Source organism: Pseudophryne corroboree, unplaced genomic scaffold, assembly GCF_028390025.1.
Source record: "Pseudophryne corroboree isolate aPseCor3 unplaced genomic scaffold, aPseCor3.hap2 scaffold_890, whole genome shotgun sequence".
NCBI lineage: Eukaryota > Metazoa > Chordata > Amphibia > Anura > Myobatrachidae > Pseudophryne > Pseudophryne corroboree.
The window spans coordinates 139,327-154,828 of record NW_026970469.1 but is presented as its reverse complement, the minus strand read 5'-3'; the positions used below and the strand labels follow the sequence as shown (position 1 = coordinate 154,828).

Here is a 15,502-nt window from a genome sequence, read left to right as displayed (position 1 = left end):
ACTTTTACCATTTTAATTTGTTTTAATAGTATATTAAAAGTATTGTTTTCTTTCAAAAATCCACTTAATTTTCTTTACCCTATTATTAAAAGGGTAATTGACAAAAACAAACTACATTGTCACCAGAAGAGCAATACAAAATGTACAAGTGATATATTAAAATCATCTTTCCAGCTTGAATTTCAATGATGCATTGGGGCAACGATTTTGTGAGAAACATCTTCACCCTTAAATAAAGATTTTCTTAATTCCTTACCTGTGTGCTAATTAGATATCACCTTGTTTTCACATTAAACAGACTTCCACATGAGAAAGCAGCAAGGATACAGTGGCGTTAATGTTTCCTGGTGTCAACCTGTATTATTTCAGTAGACATTGAAATGAGGATGCATCTTGCTGCCTTTCCAATGAAGCAAGTTTAATTTAGTAATAGGTGAAAAACCATCCCTACAAAGGTGTTAATCAGAGACTTGGCTTTGTGGACACTTTTCAAAGAACAAATTTGTTAGCATAAAAATAAAGCCAGAAAATGAAGAGCTGTTTAATCACTCAATTGGATTTTTTTTGCCAGCATATTTCTTTTTCTCTGCAACCCACTGCTAAATTGTGCTTCCTAGCTGTTTTTATAAAATCACTGAATCAAATCTAACTCTGATTACATCAGAGAAGGCCAGGTACCCTACACCATAACAGGGGGTTTGAAATTTTGACTTGTCTACTTAAAGATCACCAAAATCGGATAACAAGGTCAATTACGTCCCTGGTTGGGATTGAACCACCAACCTGTTGGTTAGTAGCCAGACACACTAACCGATTGCGCCACAGAGACACTTTGCAAAAAGTACATACTGACAAAGTCTAATAAGCATACATCTAGAACGTTTCCTAGAAAAACTTTAAAAAGTCAATAATCTGGAGAGTTTTTGTAAAATGTTTCTTCCATCAACCAACGAAGAAACACATTGGTACTTTCCCATGATGAGTGAGTGCTTCAGGATCTCTTGCACTTACATGTGCAGCAGAGTACTGCAATAGAAGCATGCTGGGCCCATAACCCAGAGGTAGGCAGATTGAAACTATCCTTTGCTATATGCATTTTTTTTGTTAATCTAAGTAATCAAAACTGGGATTGATATTTTTGCTCTTTTATTTTTACTTGAAGTACAATAACTTTTACCATTTTAATTTGTTTGAATAGTATATTGACAGTATAGTTTTCTTTAAAAAATCCACTTAATTTTCTTTACCCTATTATTAAAAGGGTAATTGACAAAAACAAACTACATTGTCACCAGAAGAGCAATACAAAATGTACAAGTGATATATTAAAATCATCTTTCCAGCTTGAATTTCAATGATGCATTGGGGCAACGATTTTGTGAGAAACATCTTCACCCTTAAATAAAGATTTTCTTAATTCCTTACCTGTGTGCTAATTAGATATCACCTTGTTTTCACATTAAACAGACTTCCACATGAGAAAGCAGCAAGGATGCAGTGGCGTTAATGTTTCCTGGTGTCAACCTGTATTATTTCAGTAGACATTGAAATGAGGATGCATCTTGCTGCCTTTCCAATGAAGCAAGTTTAATTTAGTAATAGGTGAAAAACCATCCTTACAAAGGTGTTCATCAGAGACTTGGCTTTGTGGACACTTTTCAGAGAACAAATTTGTTAGCATAAAAATAAAGCCAGAAAATGAAGAGCTGTTTAATCACTCAATTGGATTTTTTTGCCAGCATATTTCTTTTTCTCTGCAACCCACTGCTAGCTGTTTTTATAAAATCACTGAATCAAATCTAACTCTGATTACATCAGAGAAGGCCAGGTACCCTACACCATAAGAGTGGGTTTGAAATTTTGACTTGTCTACTTAAAGATCACCAAAATCTGATAACAAGGTCAATTACGTCCCTGGGTGGGATTGAACCACCAACCTTTTGTTTAATAGCCATACACACTAACTGATTGCGCCACAGAGACACTTTGCAAAAGTACATACTGACAAAGGCTAATAAGCATTCATCTAAAACGTTTCCTAGAAAAACTTTAAAAAGTCAATAATCTGGAGAGTTTTTGTAAGATGTTTCTTCCATCAACCAACGAAGAAACACATTGGTACTTTCCCATGATGAGTGAGTGCTTCAGGATCTATTGCACTTACATGTGCAGTAGAGTACAGCAATGGAAGCATGCTGGGCACATAACCCAGAGGTAGGCAGATTGAAACTATCCTCTGCTATATGCATTTTTTTTTGTTAATTAAAGTAATCCAAAACTGGGATTGATATGTTGGCTCTTTTATTTTTACTTACAGTACAATAACTTTTACCATTTTAATTTGTTTTAATAGTATATTAAAAGTATTGTTTTCTTTCAAAAATCCACTTAATTTTCTTTACCCTATTATTAAAAGGGTAATTGACAAAAACAAACTACATTGTCACCAGAAGAGCAATACAAAATGTACAAGTGATATATTAAAATCATCTTTCCAGCTTGAATTTCAATGATGCATTGGGGCAACGATTTTGTGAGAAACATTTTCACCCTTAAATAAAGATTTTCTTAATTCCTTACCTGTGTGCTAATTAGATATCACCTTGTTTTCACATTAAACAGACTTCCACATGAGAAAGCAGCAAGGATGCAGTGGCGTTAATGTTTCCTGGTGTCAACCTGTATTATTTCAGTAGACATTGAAATGAGGATGCATCTTGCTGCCTTTCCAATGAAGCAAGTTTAATTTAGTAATAGGTTATAAACCATCTTTACAAAGGTGTTCATCAGAGACTTGGCTTTGTGGACACTTTTCAGAGAACAAATTTGTTAGCATAAAAATAAAGCCAGAAAATTAAGAGCTGTTTAATCACTCAATTGGATTTTTTTTGCCAGCATATTTCTTTTTCTCTGCAACCCACTGCTAAATTGTGCTTCCTAGCTGTTTTTATAAAATCACTGAATCAAATCTAACTCTGATTACATCAGAGAAGGCCAGGTACCCTACACCAGAACAGGGGGTTTGAAATTTTGACTTGTCTACTTAAAGATCACCAAAATCTGATAACAAGGTCAATTACGTCCCTTGGTGGGATTGAACCACCAACATTTTGGTTAATAGCCGTGCACACTAACTGATTGCGCCACATAGACACTTTGCAAAAGTCCATACTGACAAAGGCTAATAAGCATTCATATAAAACTTTTCCTAGAAAAACTTTAAAAAGTCAATAATCTGGAGAGTTTTTGTAAGATGTTTCTTCCATCAACCAACGAAGAAACACATTGGTACTTTCCCATGATGAGTGAGTGCTTCAGGATCTCTTGCACTTACATGTGCAGCAGAGTACTGCAATGGAAGCATGCTGGGCCCATAACCCAGCGGTAGGCAGATTGAAACTATCCTCTGCTATATGCATTTTTTTTTGTTAATTAAAGTAATCCAAAACTGGGATTGATATTTTGGCTCTTTTATTTTTACTTAAAGTACAATAACTTTTACCATTTTAATTTGTTTTAATAGTATATTGACAGCATTGTTTTCTTTCAAAAATCCATTTAATTTTCTTTACCCTATTATTAAAATGGTAATTGACAAAAACAAACTACATTGTCACCAGAAGAGCAATACAAAATGTACAAGTGATATATTAAAATCATCTTTCCAGCTTGAATTTCAATGATGCATTGGGGCAACGATTTTGTGAGAAACATCTTCACCCTTAAATAAAGATTTTCTTAATTCCTTACCTGTGTGCTAATTAGATATCACCTTGTTTTCACATTAAACAGACTTCCACATGAGAAAGCAGCAAGGATACAGTGGCGTTAATGTTTCCTGGTGTCAACCTGCATTATTTCAGTAGACATTGAAATGAGGATGCATCTTGCTGCCTTTCCAATGAAGCAAGTTTAATTTAGTAATAGGTGAAAAACCATCCCTACAAAGGTGTTAATCAGAGACTTGGCTTTGTGGACACTTTTCAAAGAACAAATTTGTTAGCATAAAAATAAAGCCAGAAAATGAAGAGCTGTTTAATCACTCAATTGGATTTTTTTTGCCAGCATATTTCTTTTTCTCTGCAACCCACTGCTAAATTGTGCTTCCTAGCTGTTTTTATAAAATCACTGAATCAAATCTAACTCTGATTACATCAGAGAAGGCCAGGTACCCTACACCATAACAGGGGGTTTGAAATTTTGACTTGTCTACTTAAAGATCACCAAAATCTGATAACAAGGTCAATTACGTCCCTGGTTGGGATTGAACCACCAACCTTTTGGTTAGTAGCCAGACACACTAACCGATTGCGCCACAGAGACACTTTGCAAAAGTGCATACTGACAAAGTCTAATAAGCATACATCTAGAACGTTTCCTAGAAAAACTTTAAAAAGTCAATAATCTGGAGAGTTTTTGTAAGATGTTTCTTCCATCAACCAATGAAGAAACACATTGGTACTTTCCCATGATGAGTGAGTGCTTCAGGATCTCTTGCACTTACATGTGCAGCAGAGTACTGCAATGGAAGCATGCTGGGCCCATTACCCAGAGGTAGGCAGATTGAAACTATCCTCTGCTATATGCATTTTTTTTGTTAATTAAAGTAATCAAAACTGGGATTGATATTTTTGCTCTTTTATTTTTACTTAAAGTACAATAACTTTTACCATTTTAATTTGTTTTAATAGTATATTGACAGTATAGTTTTCTTTAAAAAATCCACTTAATTTTCTTTACCCTATTATTAAAAGGGTAATTGACAAAAACAAACTACATTGTCACCAGAAGAGCAATACAAAATGTACAAGTGATATATTAAAATCATCTTTCCAGCTTGAATTTCAATGATGCATTGGGGCAACGATTTTGTGAGAAACATCTTCACCCTTAAATAAAGATTTTCTTAATTCCTTACCTGTGTGCTAATTAGATATCACCTTGTTTTCACATTAAACAGACTTCTACATGAGAAAGCAGCAAGGATGCAGTGGCGTTAATGTTTCCTGGTGTCAACCTGTATTATTTCAGTAGACATTGAAATGAGGATGCATCTTGCTGCCTTTCCAATGAAGCAAGTTTAATTTAGTTATAGGTGAAAAACCATCCCTACAAAGGTGTTAATCAGAGACTTGGCTTTGTGGACACTTTTTAGAGAACAAATTTGTTAGCATAAAAATAAAGGCAGAAAATGAAGAGCTGTTTAATCACTCAATTGGATTTTTCTGCCAGCATATTTTTTTTCTCTGCAACCCATTGCTAAATTGTGCTTCCTAGCTGTTTTTTATAAAATCACTGAATCAAATCTAACTCTGATTACATCAGAGAAGGCCAGGTACCCTACACCATAAGAGGGGGTTTGAAATTTTGACTTGTCTACTTAAATATCACCAAAACCTGATCACAAGGTCAATTATGTCCCTGGGTGGGATTGAACCACCAACCTTTTGGTTAGTAGCCAGACACACTAACCGATTGCGCCACAGAGACAATTTGCAAAAAGTACATACTGACAAAGGCTAATAAGCATTCATCTAGAACGTTTCCTAGAAAAACTTTAAAAAGTCAATAATCTGGAGAGTTTTTGTAAGAATTTTCTTAAATCAACCAACGAAGAAACACATTGGTACTTTCCCATGATGAGTGAGTGCTTCAGGATCTCTTGCACTTACATGTGCAGCAGAGTACTGCAATGGAAGCATGCTGGGCCCATTAACCAGAGGTAGGCAGATTGAAACTATCCTCTGCTATATGCATTTTTTTTTGTTAAAGTAATCCAAAACTGGGATTGATATGTTAGCTATTTTATGTTTACTTAAAGTACAATAACTTTTACCATTTTAATTTGTTTTAATAGTATATTGACAGTATTGTTTTCTTTCAAAAATCCACTTAATTTTCTTTACCCTATTATTAAAATGGTAATTGACAAAAACAAACTACATTGTCACCAGAAGAGCAATACAAAATGTACAAGTGATATATTAAAATCATCTTTCCAGCTTGAATTTCAATGATGCATTGGGGCAACGATTTTGTGAGAAACATCTTCACCCTTAAATAAAGATTTTCTTAATTTCTTACCTGTGTGCTAATTAGATATCACCTTGTTTTCACATTAAACAGACTTCCACATGAGAAAGCAGCAAGGATGCATTGGCGTTATTGTTTCCTGGTGTCAACCTGTATTATTTCAGTAGACATTGAAATGAGGATGCATCTTGCTGCCTTTCCAATGAAGCAAGTTTAATTTAGTAATAGGTGAAAAACCATCCATACAAAGGTGTTCATCAGAGACTTGGCTTTGTGGACACTTTTCAGAGAACAAATTTGTTAGCATAAAAATAAAGCCAGAAAATGAAGAGCTGTTTAATCATTCAATTGGATTTTTTTGCCAGCATATTTCTTTTTCTCTGCAACCCACTGCTAAATTGTGCTTCCTAGCTGTTTTTATAAAATCACTGAATCAAATCTAACTCTGATTACATCAGAGAAGGCCAGGTACCCTACACCATAAGAGGGGATTTGAAATTTTGACTTGTCTACTTAAAGATCACCAAAATCAGATAACAAGGTCAATTACATCAATGGGTGGGATTGAACCACCAACCTTTTGGTTTATAGCCGTACACACTAACTGATTGCGCCACAGAGACACTTTGCAAAAGTCCATACTGACAAAGGCTAATAAGCATTCATCTAAAACGTTTCCTAGAAAAACTTTAAAAAGTCAATAATCTGGAGAGTTTTTGAAAGATGTTTCTTCCATCCACCAACGAAGAAACACATTGGTACTTTCCCATGATGAGTGAGTGCTTCAGGATCTCTTGCACTTACATGTGCAGCAGAGTACTGCAATGGAAGCATGCTGGGCCCATAACCCAGAGGTAGGCAGATTGAAACTATCCTTTGCTATATGCATTTTTATTTGTTAATTTAAGTAATCAAAACTGGGATTGATATTTTTGCTCTTTTATGTTTACTTAAAGTACAATAACTTTTACCATTTTAATTTGTTTTAATAGTATATTGACAATATAGTTTTCTTTAAAAAATCCACTTAATTTTCTTTACCCTATTATTAAAAGGGTAATTGACAAAAACAAACTACATTGTCACCAGAAGAGCAATACAAAATGTACAAGTGATCTTTCCAGCTTGAATTTCAATGATGCATTGGGGCAACGATTTTGTGAGAAACATCTTCACCCTTAAATAAAGATTTTCTTAATTCCTTACCTGTGTGCTAATTAGATATCACCTTGTTTTCACATTAAACAGACTTCCACATGAGAAAGCAGCAAGGATGCATTGGCGTTAATGTTTCCTGGTGTCAACCTGTATTATTTCAGTAGACATTGAAATGAGGATGCATCTTGCTGCCTTTCCAATGAAGCAAGTTTAATTTAGTAATAGGTGAAAAACCATCCATACAAAGGTGTTCATCAGAGACTTGGCTTTGTGGACACTTTTCAGAGAACAAATTTGTTAGCATAAAAATAAAGCCAGAAAATGAAGAGCTGTTTAATCACTCAATTGGATTTTTTTGCCAGCATATTTCTTTTTCTCTGCAACCCACTGCGAAATTGTGCTTCCTAGCTGTTTTTATAAAATCACTGAATCAAATCTAACTCTGATTACATCAGAGAAGGCCAGGTACCCTACACCATAAGAGGGGATTTGAAATTTTGACTTGTCTACTTAAAGATCACCAAAATCAGATAACAAGGTCAATTACGTCAATGGGTGGCATTGAACCACCAACCTTTTGGTTTATAGCCGTACACACTAACTGATTGCGCCACAGAGACACTTTGCAAAAGTCCATACTGACAAAGGCTAATAAGCATTCATCTAAAACGTTTCCTAGAAAAACTTTAAAAAGTCAATAATCTGGAGAGTTTTTGTAAGATGTTTCTTCCATCCACCAACGAAGAAACACATTGGTACTTTCCCATGATGAGTGAGTGCTTCAGGATCTCTTGCACTTACATGTGCAGCAGAGTACTGCAATGGAAGCATGCTGGGCCCATAACCCAGAGGTAGGCAGATTGAAACTATCCTTTGCTATATGCATTTTTTTTTGTTCATTTAATTAATCAAAACTGGGATTGATATTTTTGCTCTTTTATTTTTACTTAAAGTACAATAACTTTTACCATTTTAATTTGTTTTAATAGTATATTGACAGTATAGTTTTCTTTAAAAAATCCACTTAATTTTCTTTACCCTATTATTAAAAGGGTAATTGACAAAAACAAACTACATTGTCACCAGAAGAGCAATACAAAATGTACAAGTGATATATTAAAATCATCTTTCCAGCTTGAATTTCAATGATGCATTGGGGGCAACGATTTTGTGAGAAACATTTTCACCCTTAAATAAAGATTTTCTTAATTCCTTACCTGTGTGCTAATTAGATATCACCTTGTTTTCACATTAAACAGATTTCTACATGAGAAAGCAGCAAGGATGCAGTGGCGTTAATGTTTCCTGGTGTCAACCTGTATTATTTCAGTAGACATTGAAATGAGGATGCATCTTGCTGCCTTTCCAATGAAGCAAGTTTAATTTAGTAATAGGTGAAAAACCATCCCTACAAAGGTGTTAATCAGAGACTTGGCTTTGTGGACACTTTTCAGAGAACAAATTTGTTAGCATAAAAATAAAGCCAGAAAATGAAGAGCTGTTTAATCACTCAATTGGATTTTTTTTGCCAGCATATTTCTTTTTCTCTGCAACCCACTGCTAAATTGTGCTTCCTAGCTGTTTTTATAAAATCAATGAATCAAATCTAACTCTGATTACATCAGAGAAGGCCAGGTACCCTACACCAGAACAGGGGGTTTGAAATTTTGACTTGTCTACTTAAAGATCACCAAAATCTGATAACAAGGTCAATTACGTCCCTGGGTGGGATTGAACCATCAACCTTTTGGTTTATAGCCGTACACACTAACTGATTGCGCCACAGAGACAATTTGCAAAAGTACATACTGACAAAGGCTAATAAGCATTCATCTAGAACGTTTCCTAGAAAAACTTTAAAAAGTCAATATTCTGGAGAGTTTTTGTAAGATGTTTCTTCCATCCACCAACGAAGAAACACATTGGTACTTTCCCATGATGAGTGAGTGCTTCAGGATCTCTTGCACTTACATGTGCAGCAGAGTACTGCAATGGAAGCATGCTGGGCCCATAACCCAGAGTTAGGCAGATTAAAACTTTCCTCTGCTATATGCATTTTTTTTGTTAATTAAAGTAATCCAAAACTGGGATTGATATTTTTGCTCTTTATTTTTCATTAAAGTACAATAACTTTTACCATTTTAATTTGTTTTAATAGTATATTGAAAGTATTGTTTTCTTTTAAAAATCCACTTAATTTTCTTTACCCTATTATTAAAATGGTAATTGACAAAAACAAATTACATTGTCACCAGAAGAGCAATACAAAATGTACAAGTGATATATTAAAATCATCTTTCCAGCTTGAATTTCAATTATGCATTGGGGGCAACGATTTTGTGAGAAACATTTTCACCCTTAAATAAAGATTTTCTTAATTCCTTACCTGTGTGCTAATTAGATATCACCTTGTTTTCACATTAAACAGACTTCTACATGAGAAAGCAGCAAGGATGCAGTGGCGTTAATGTTTCCTGGTGTCAACCTGTATTATTTCAGTAGACATTGAAATGAGAATGCATCTTGCTGCCTTTCCAATGAAGCAAGTTTAATTTAGTAATAGGTGAAAAACCATCCCTACAAAGGTGTTAATCAGAGACTTGGCTTTGTGGACACTTTTCAGAGAACAAATTTGTTAGCATAAAAATAAAGCCAGAAAATGAAGAGCTGTTTAATCACTCAATTGGATTTTTTTTGCCAGCATATTTCTTTTTCTCTGCAACCCACTGTTAAATTGTGCTTCCTAGCTGTTTTTATAAAATCAATGAATCAAATCTAACTCTGATTACATCAGAGAAGGCCAGGTACCCTACACCATAACAGGGGGTTTGAAATTTTGACTTGTCTACTTAAAGATCACCAAAATCTGATAACAAGGTCAATTACATCCCTGGGTGGGATTGAACCACCAACCTTTTGGTTAGTAGCCGGACACACTAACCGATTGCGCCACAGAGACACTTTGCAAAAAAGTACATACTGACAAAGGCTAATAAGCATACATCTAGAACGTTTCCTAGAAAAACTTTAAAAAGTCAATAATCTGGAGAGTTTTTGTAAGATGTTTCTTCCATCAACCAACGAAGAAACACATTGGTACTTTCCCATGATGAGTGAGTGCTTCAGGATCTCTTGCACTTACATGTGCAGCAGAGTACTGCAATGGAAGCATGCTGGGCCCATAACCCAGAGGTAGGCAGATTGAAACTATCCTTTGCTATATGCATTTTTTTTTGTTAATTTAAGTAATCAAAACTGGGATTGATATTTTTGCTCTTTTATTTTTACTTAAAGTACAATAACTTTTACCATTTTAATTTGTTTTAATAGTATATTGACAATATAGTTTTCTTTAAAAAATCCACTTAATTTTCTTTACCCTATTATTAAAAGGGTAATTGACAAAAACAAACTACATTGTCACCAGAAGAGCAATACAAAATGTACAAGTGATCTTTCCAGCTTGAATTTCAATGATGCATTGGGGCAACGATTTTGTGAGAAACATCTTCACCCTTAAATAAAGATTTTCTTAATTCCTTACCTGTGTGCTAATTAGATATCACCTTGTTTTCACATTAAACAGACTTCTACATGAGAAAGCAGCAAGGATGCAGTGGCGTTAATGTTTCCTGGTGTCAACCTGTATTATTTCAGTAGACATTGAAATGAGGATGCATCTTGCTGCCTTTCCAATGAAGCAAGTTTAATTTAGTTATAGGTGAAAAACCATCCCTACAAAGGTGTTAATCAGAGACTTGGCTTTGTGGACACTTTTTAGAGAACAAATTTGTTAGCATAAAAATAAAGGCAGAAAATGAAGAGCTGTTTAATCACTCAATTGGATTTTTCTGCCAGCATATTTTTTTTCTCTGCAACCCATTGCTAAATTGTGCTTCCTAGCTGTTTTTTATAAAATCACTGAATCAAATCTAACTCTGATTACATCAGAGAAGGCCAGGTACCCTACACCATAAGAGGGGGTTTGAAATTTTGACTTGTCTACTTAAATATCACCAAAACCTGATCACAAGGTCAATTATGTCCCTGGGTGGGATTGAACCACCAACCTTTTGGTTAGTAGCCAGACACACTAACCGATTGCGCCACAGAGACAATTTGCAAAAAGTACATACTGACAAAGGCTAATAAGCATTCATCTAGAACGTTTCCTAGAAAAACTTTAAAAAGTCAATAATCTGGAGAGTTTTTGTAAGAATTTTCTTAAATCAACCAACGAAGAAACACATTGGTACTTTCCCATGATGAGTGAGTGCTTCAGGATCTCTTGCACTTACATGTGCAGCAGAATACTGCAATGGAAGCATGCTGGGCACATTAACCAGAGGTAGGCAGATTGAAACTATCCTCTGCTATATGCATTTTTTTTGTTAATTAAAGTAATCCAAAACTGGGATTGATATGTTAGCTATTTTATATTTACTTAAAGTACAATAACTTTTACCATTTTAATTTGTTTTAATAGTATATTGACAGTATTGTTTTCTTTCAAAAATCCACTTAATTTTCTTTACCCTATTATTAAAATGGTAATTGACAAAAACAAACTACATTGTCACCAGAAGAGCAATACAAAATGTACAAGTGATATATTAAAATCATCTTTCCAGCTTGAATTTCAATGATGCATTGGGGCAACGATTTTGTGAGAAACATCTTCACCCTTAAATAAAGATTTTCTTAATTCCTTACCTGTGTGCTAATTAGATATCACCTTGTTTTCACATTAAACAGACTTCCACATGAGAAAGCAGCAAGGATGCATTGGCGTTAATGTTTCCTGGTGTCAACCTGTATTATTTCAGTAGACATTGAAATGAGGATGCATCTTGCTGCCTTTCCAATGAAGCAAGTTTAATTTAGTAATAGGTGAAAAACCATCCTTACAAAGGTGTTCATCAGAGACTTGGCTTTGTGGACACTTTTCAGAGAACAAATTTGTTAGCATAAAAATAAAGCCAGAAAATGAAGAGCTGTTTAATCACTCAATTGGATTTTTTTGCCAGCATATTTCTTTTTCTCTGCAACCCACTGCTAAATTGTGCTTCCTAGCTGTTTTTATAAAATCACTGAATCAAATCTAACTCTGATTACATCAGAGAAGGCCAGGTACCCTACACCATAAGAGGGGATTTGAAATTTTGACTTGTCTACTTAAAGATCACCAAAATCTGACAACAAGGTCAATTACGTCAATGGGTGGGATTGAACCACCAACCTTTTGGTTAATAGCCGTACACACTAACTGATTGCGCCACAGAGACACTTTGCGAAAGTCTATACTGACAAAGGCTAATAAGCATTCATCTAAAACGTTTCCTAGAAAAACTTTAAAAAGTCAATAATCTGGAGAGTTTTTGTAAGATGTTTCTTCCATCCACCAACGAAGAAACACATTGGTACTTTCCCATGATGAGTGAGTGCTTCAGGATCTCTTGCACTTACATGTGCAGCAGAGTACTGCAATGGAAGCATGCTGGGCCCATTACCCAGAGGTAGGCAGATTGAAACTATCCTTTGCTATATGCATTTTTTTTGTTAATTTAAGTAATCAAAACTGGGATTGATATTTTTGCTCTTTTATTTTTACTTAAAGTACAATAACTTTTACCATTTTAATTTGTTTTAATAGTATATTGACAGTATAGTTTTCTTTAAAAAATCCACTTAATTTTCTTTACCCTATTATTAAAAGGGTAATTGACAAAAACAAACTACATTGTCACCAGAAGAGCAATACAAAATGTACAAGTGATATATTAAAATCATCTTTCCAGCTTGAATTTCAATGATGCATTGGGGCAACGATTTTGTGAGAAACATCTTCACCCTTAAATAAAGATTTTCTTAATTCCTTACCTGTGTGCTAATTAGATATCACCTTGTTTTCACATTAAACAGACTTCTACATGAGAAAGCAGCAAGGATGCAGTGGCGTTAATGTTTCCTGGTGTCAACCTGTATTATTTCAGTAGACATTGAAATGAGGATGCATCTTGCTGCCTTTCCAATGAAGCAAGTTTAATTTAGTTATAGGTGAAAAACCATCCCTACAAAGGTGTTAATCAGAGACTTGGCTTTGTGGACACTTTTTAGAGAACAAATTTGTTAGCATAAAAATAAAGGCAGAAAATGAAGAGCTGTTTAATCACTCAATTGGATTTTTCTGCCAGCATATTTTTTTTCTCTGCAACCCATTGCTAAATTGTGCTTCCTAGCTGTTTTTTTATAAAATCACTGAATCAAATCTAACTCTGATTACATCAGAAAAGGCCAGGTACCCTACACCATAAGAGGGGGTTTGAAATTTTGACTTGTCTACTTAAATATCACCAAAACCTGATCACAAGGTCAATTACATCAATGGGTGGGATTGAACCACCAACCTTTTGGTTTATAGCCGTACACACTAACTGATTGCGCCACAGAGACACTTTGCAAAAGTCCATACTGACAAAGGCTAATAAGCATTCATCTAGAACGTTTCCTAGAAAAACTTTAAAAAGTCAATAATCTGGAGAGTTTTTGTAAGAATTTTCTTAAATCAACCAACGAAGAAACACATTGGTACTTTCCCATGATGAGTGAGTGCTTCAGGATCTCTTGCACTTACATGTGCAGCAGAGTACTGCAATGGAAGCATGCTGGGCCCATTAACCAGAGGTAGGCAGATTGAAACTATCCTCTGCTATATGCATTTTTTTTTGTTAAAGTAATCCAAAACTGGGATTGATATGTTAGCTATTTTATGTTTACTTAAAGTACAATAACTTTTACCATTTTAATTTGTTTTAATAGTATATTGACAGTATTGTTTTCTTTCAAAAATCCACTTAATTTTCTTTACCCTATTATTAAAATGGTAATTGACAAAAACAAACTACATTGTCACCAGAAGAGCAATACAAAATGTACAAGTGATATATTAAAATCATCTTTCCAGCTTGAATTTCAATGATGCATTGGGGCAACGATTTTGTGAGAAACATCTTCACCCTTAAATAAAGATTTTCTTAATTTCTTACCTGTGTGCTAATTAGATATCACCTTGTTTTCACATTAAACAGACTTCCACATGAGAAAGCAGCAAGGATGCATTGGCGTTATTGTTTCCTGGTGTCAACCTGTATTATTTCAGTAGACATTGAAATGAGGATGCATCTTGCTGCCTTTCCAATGAAGCAAGTTTAATTTAGTAATAGGTGAAAAACCATCCATACAAAGGTGTTCATCAGAGACTTGGCTTTGTGGACACTTTTCAGAGAACAAATTTGTTAGCATAAAAATAAAGCCAGAAAATGAAGAGCTGTTTAATCATTCAATTGGATTTTTTTGCCAGCATATTTCTTTTTCTCTGCAACCCACTGCTAAATTGTGCTTCCTAGCTGTTTTTATAAAATCACTGAATCAAATCTAACTCTGATTACATCAGAGAAGGCCAGGTACCCTACACCATAAGAGGGGATTTGAAATTTTGACTTGTCTACTTAAAGATCACCAAAATCAGATAACAAGGTCAATTACATCAATGGGTGGGATTGAACCACCAACCTTTTGGTTTATAGCCGTACACACTAACTGATTGCGCCACAGAGACACTTTGCAAAAGTCCATACTGACAAAGGCTAATAAGCATTCATCTAAAACGTTTCCTAGAAAAACTTTAAAAAGTCAATAATCTGGAGAGTTTTTGAAAGATGTTTCTTCCATCCACCAACGAAGAAACACATTGGTACTTTCCCATGATGAGTGAGTGCTTCAGGATCTCTTGCACTTACATGTGCAGCAGAGTACTGCAATGGAAGCATGCTGGGCCCATAACCCAGAGGTAGGCAGATTGAAACTATCCTTTGCTATATGCATTTTTATTTGTTAATTTAAGTAATCAAAACTGGGATTGATATTTTTGCTCTTTTATGTTTACTTAAAGTACAATAACTTTTACCATTTTAATTTGTTTTAATAGTATATTGACAATATAGTTTTCTTTAAAAAATCCACTTAATTTTCTTTACCCTATTATTAAAAGGGTAATTGACAAAAACAAACTACATTGTCACCAGAAGAGCAATACAAACTGTACAAGTGATCTTTCCAGCTTGAATTTCAATGATGCATTGGGGCAACGATTTTGTGAGAAACATCTTCACCCTTAAATAAAGATTTTCTTAATTCCTTACCTGTGTGCTAATTAGATATCACCTTGTTTTCACATTAAACAGACTTCCACATGAGAAAGCAGCAAGGATGCATTGGCGTTAATGTTTCCTGGTGTCAACCTGTATTATTT

General features: G+C 34.6%; 2 non-coding genes across 2 annotated transcripts; both read right to left on the bottom strand.

Moving 5' to 3' along the window:
* Positions 1–5,416: 5,416 nt before the first annotated feature.
* TRNAS-ACU (transfer RNA serine (anticodon ACU)) lies at positions 5,417–5,490 on the bottom strand. The gene has a single exon. It is a non-coding gene; the product is annotated as a tRNA-Ser (tRNA).
* A 5,743-nt stretch (positions 5,491–11,233) lies between these two features.
* Positions 11,234–11,307, bottom strand: TRNAS-ACU (transfer RNA serine (anticodon ACU)). The gene has a single exon. It is a non-coding gene; the product is annotated as a tRNA-Ser (tRNA).
* Positions 11,308–15,502: the final 4,195 nt, after the last annotated feature.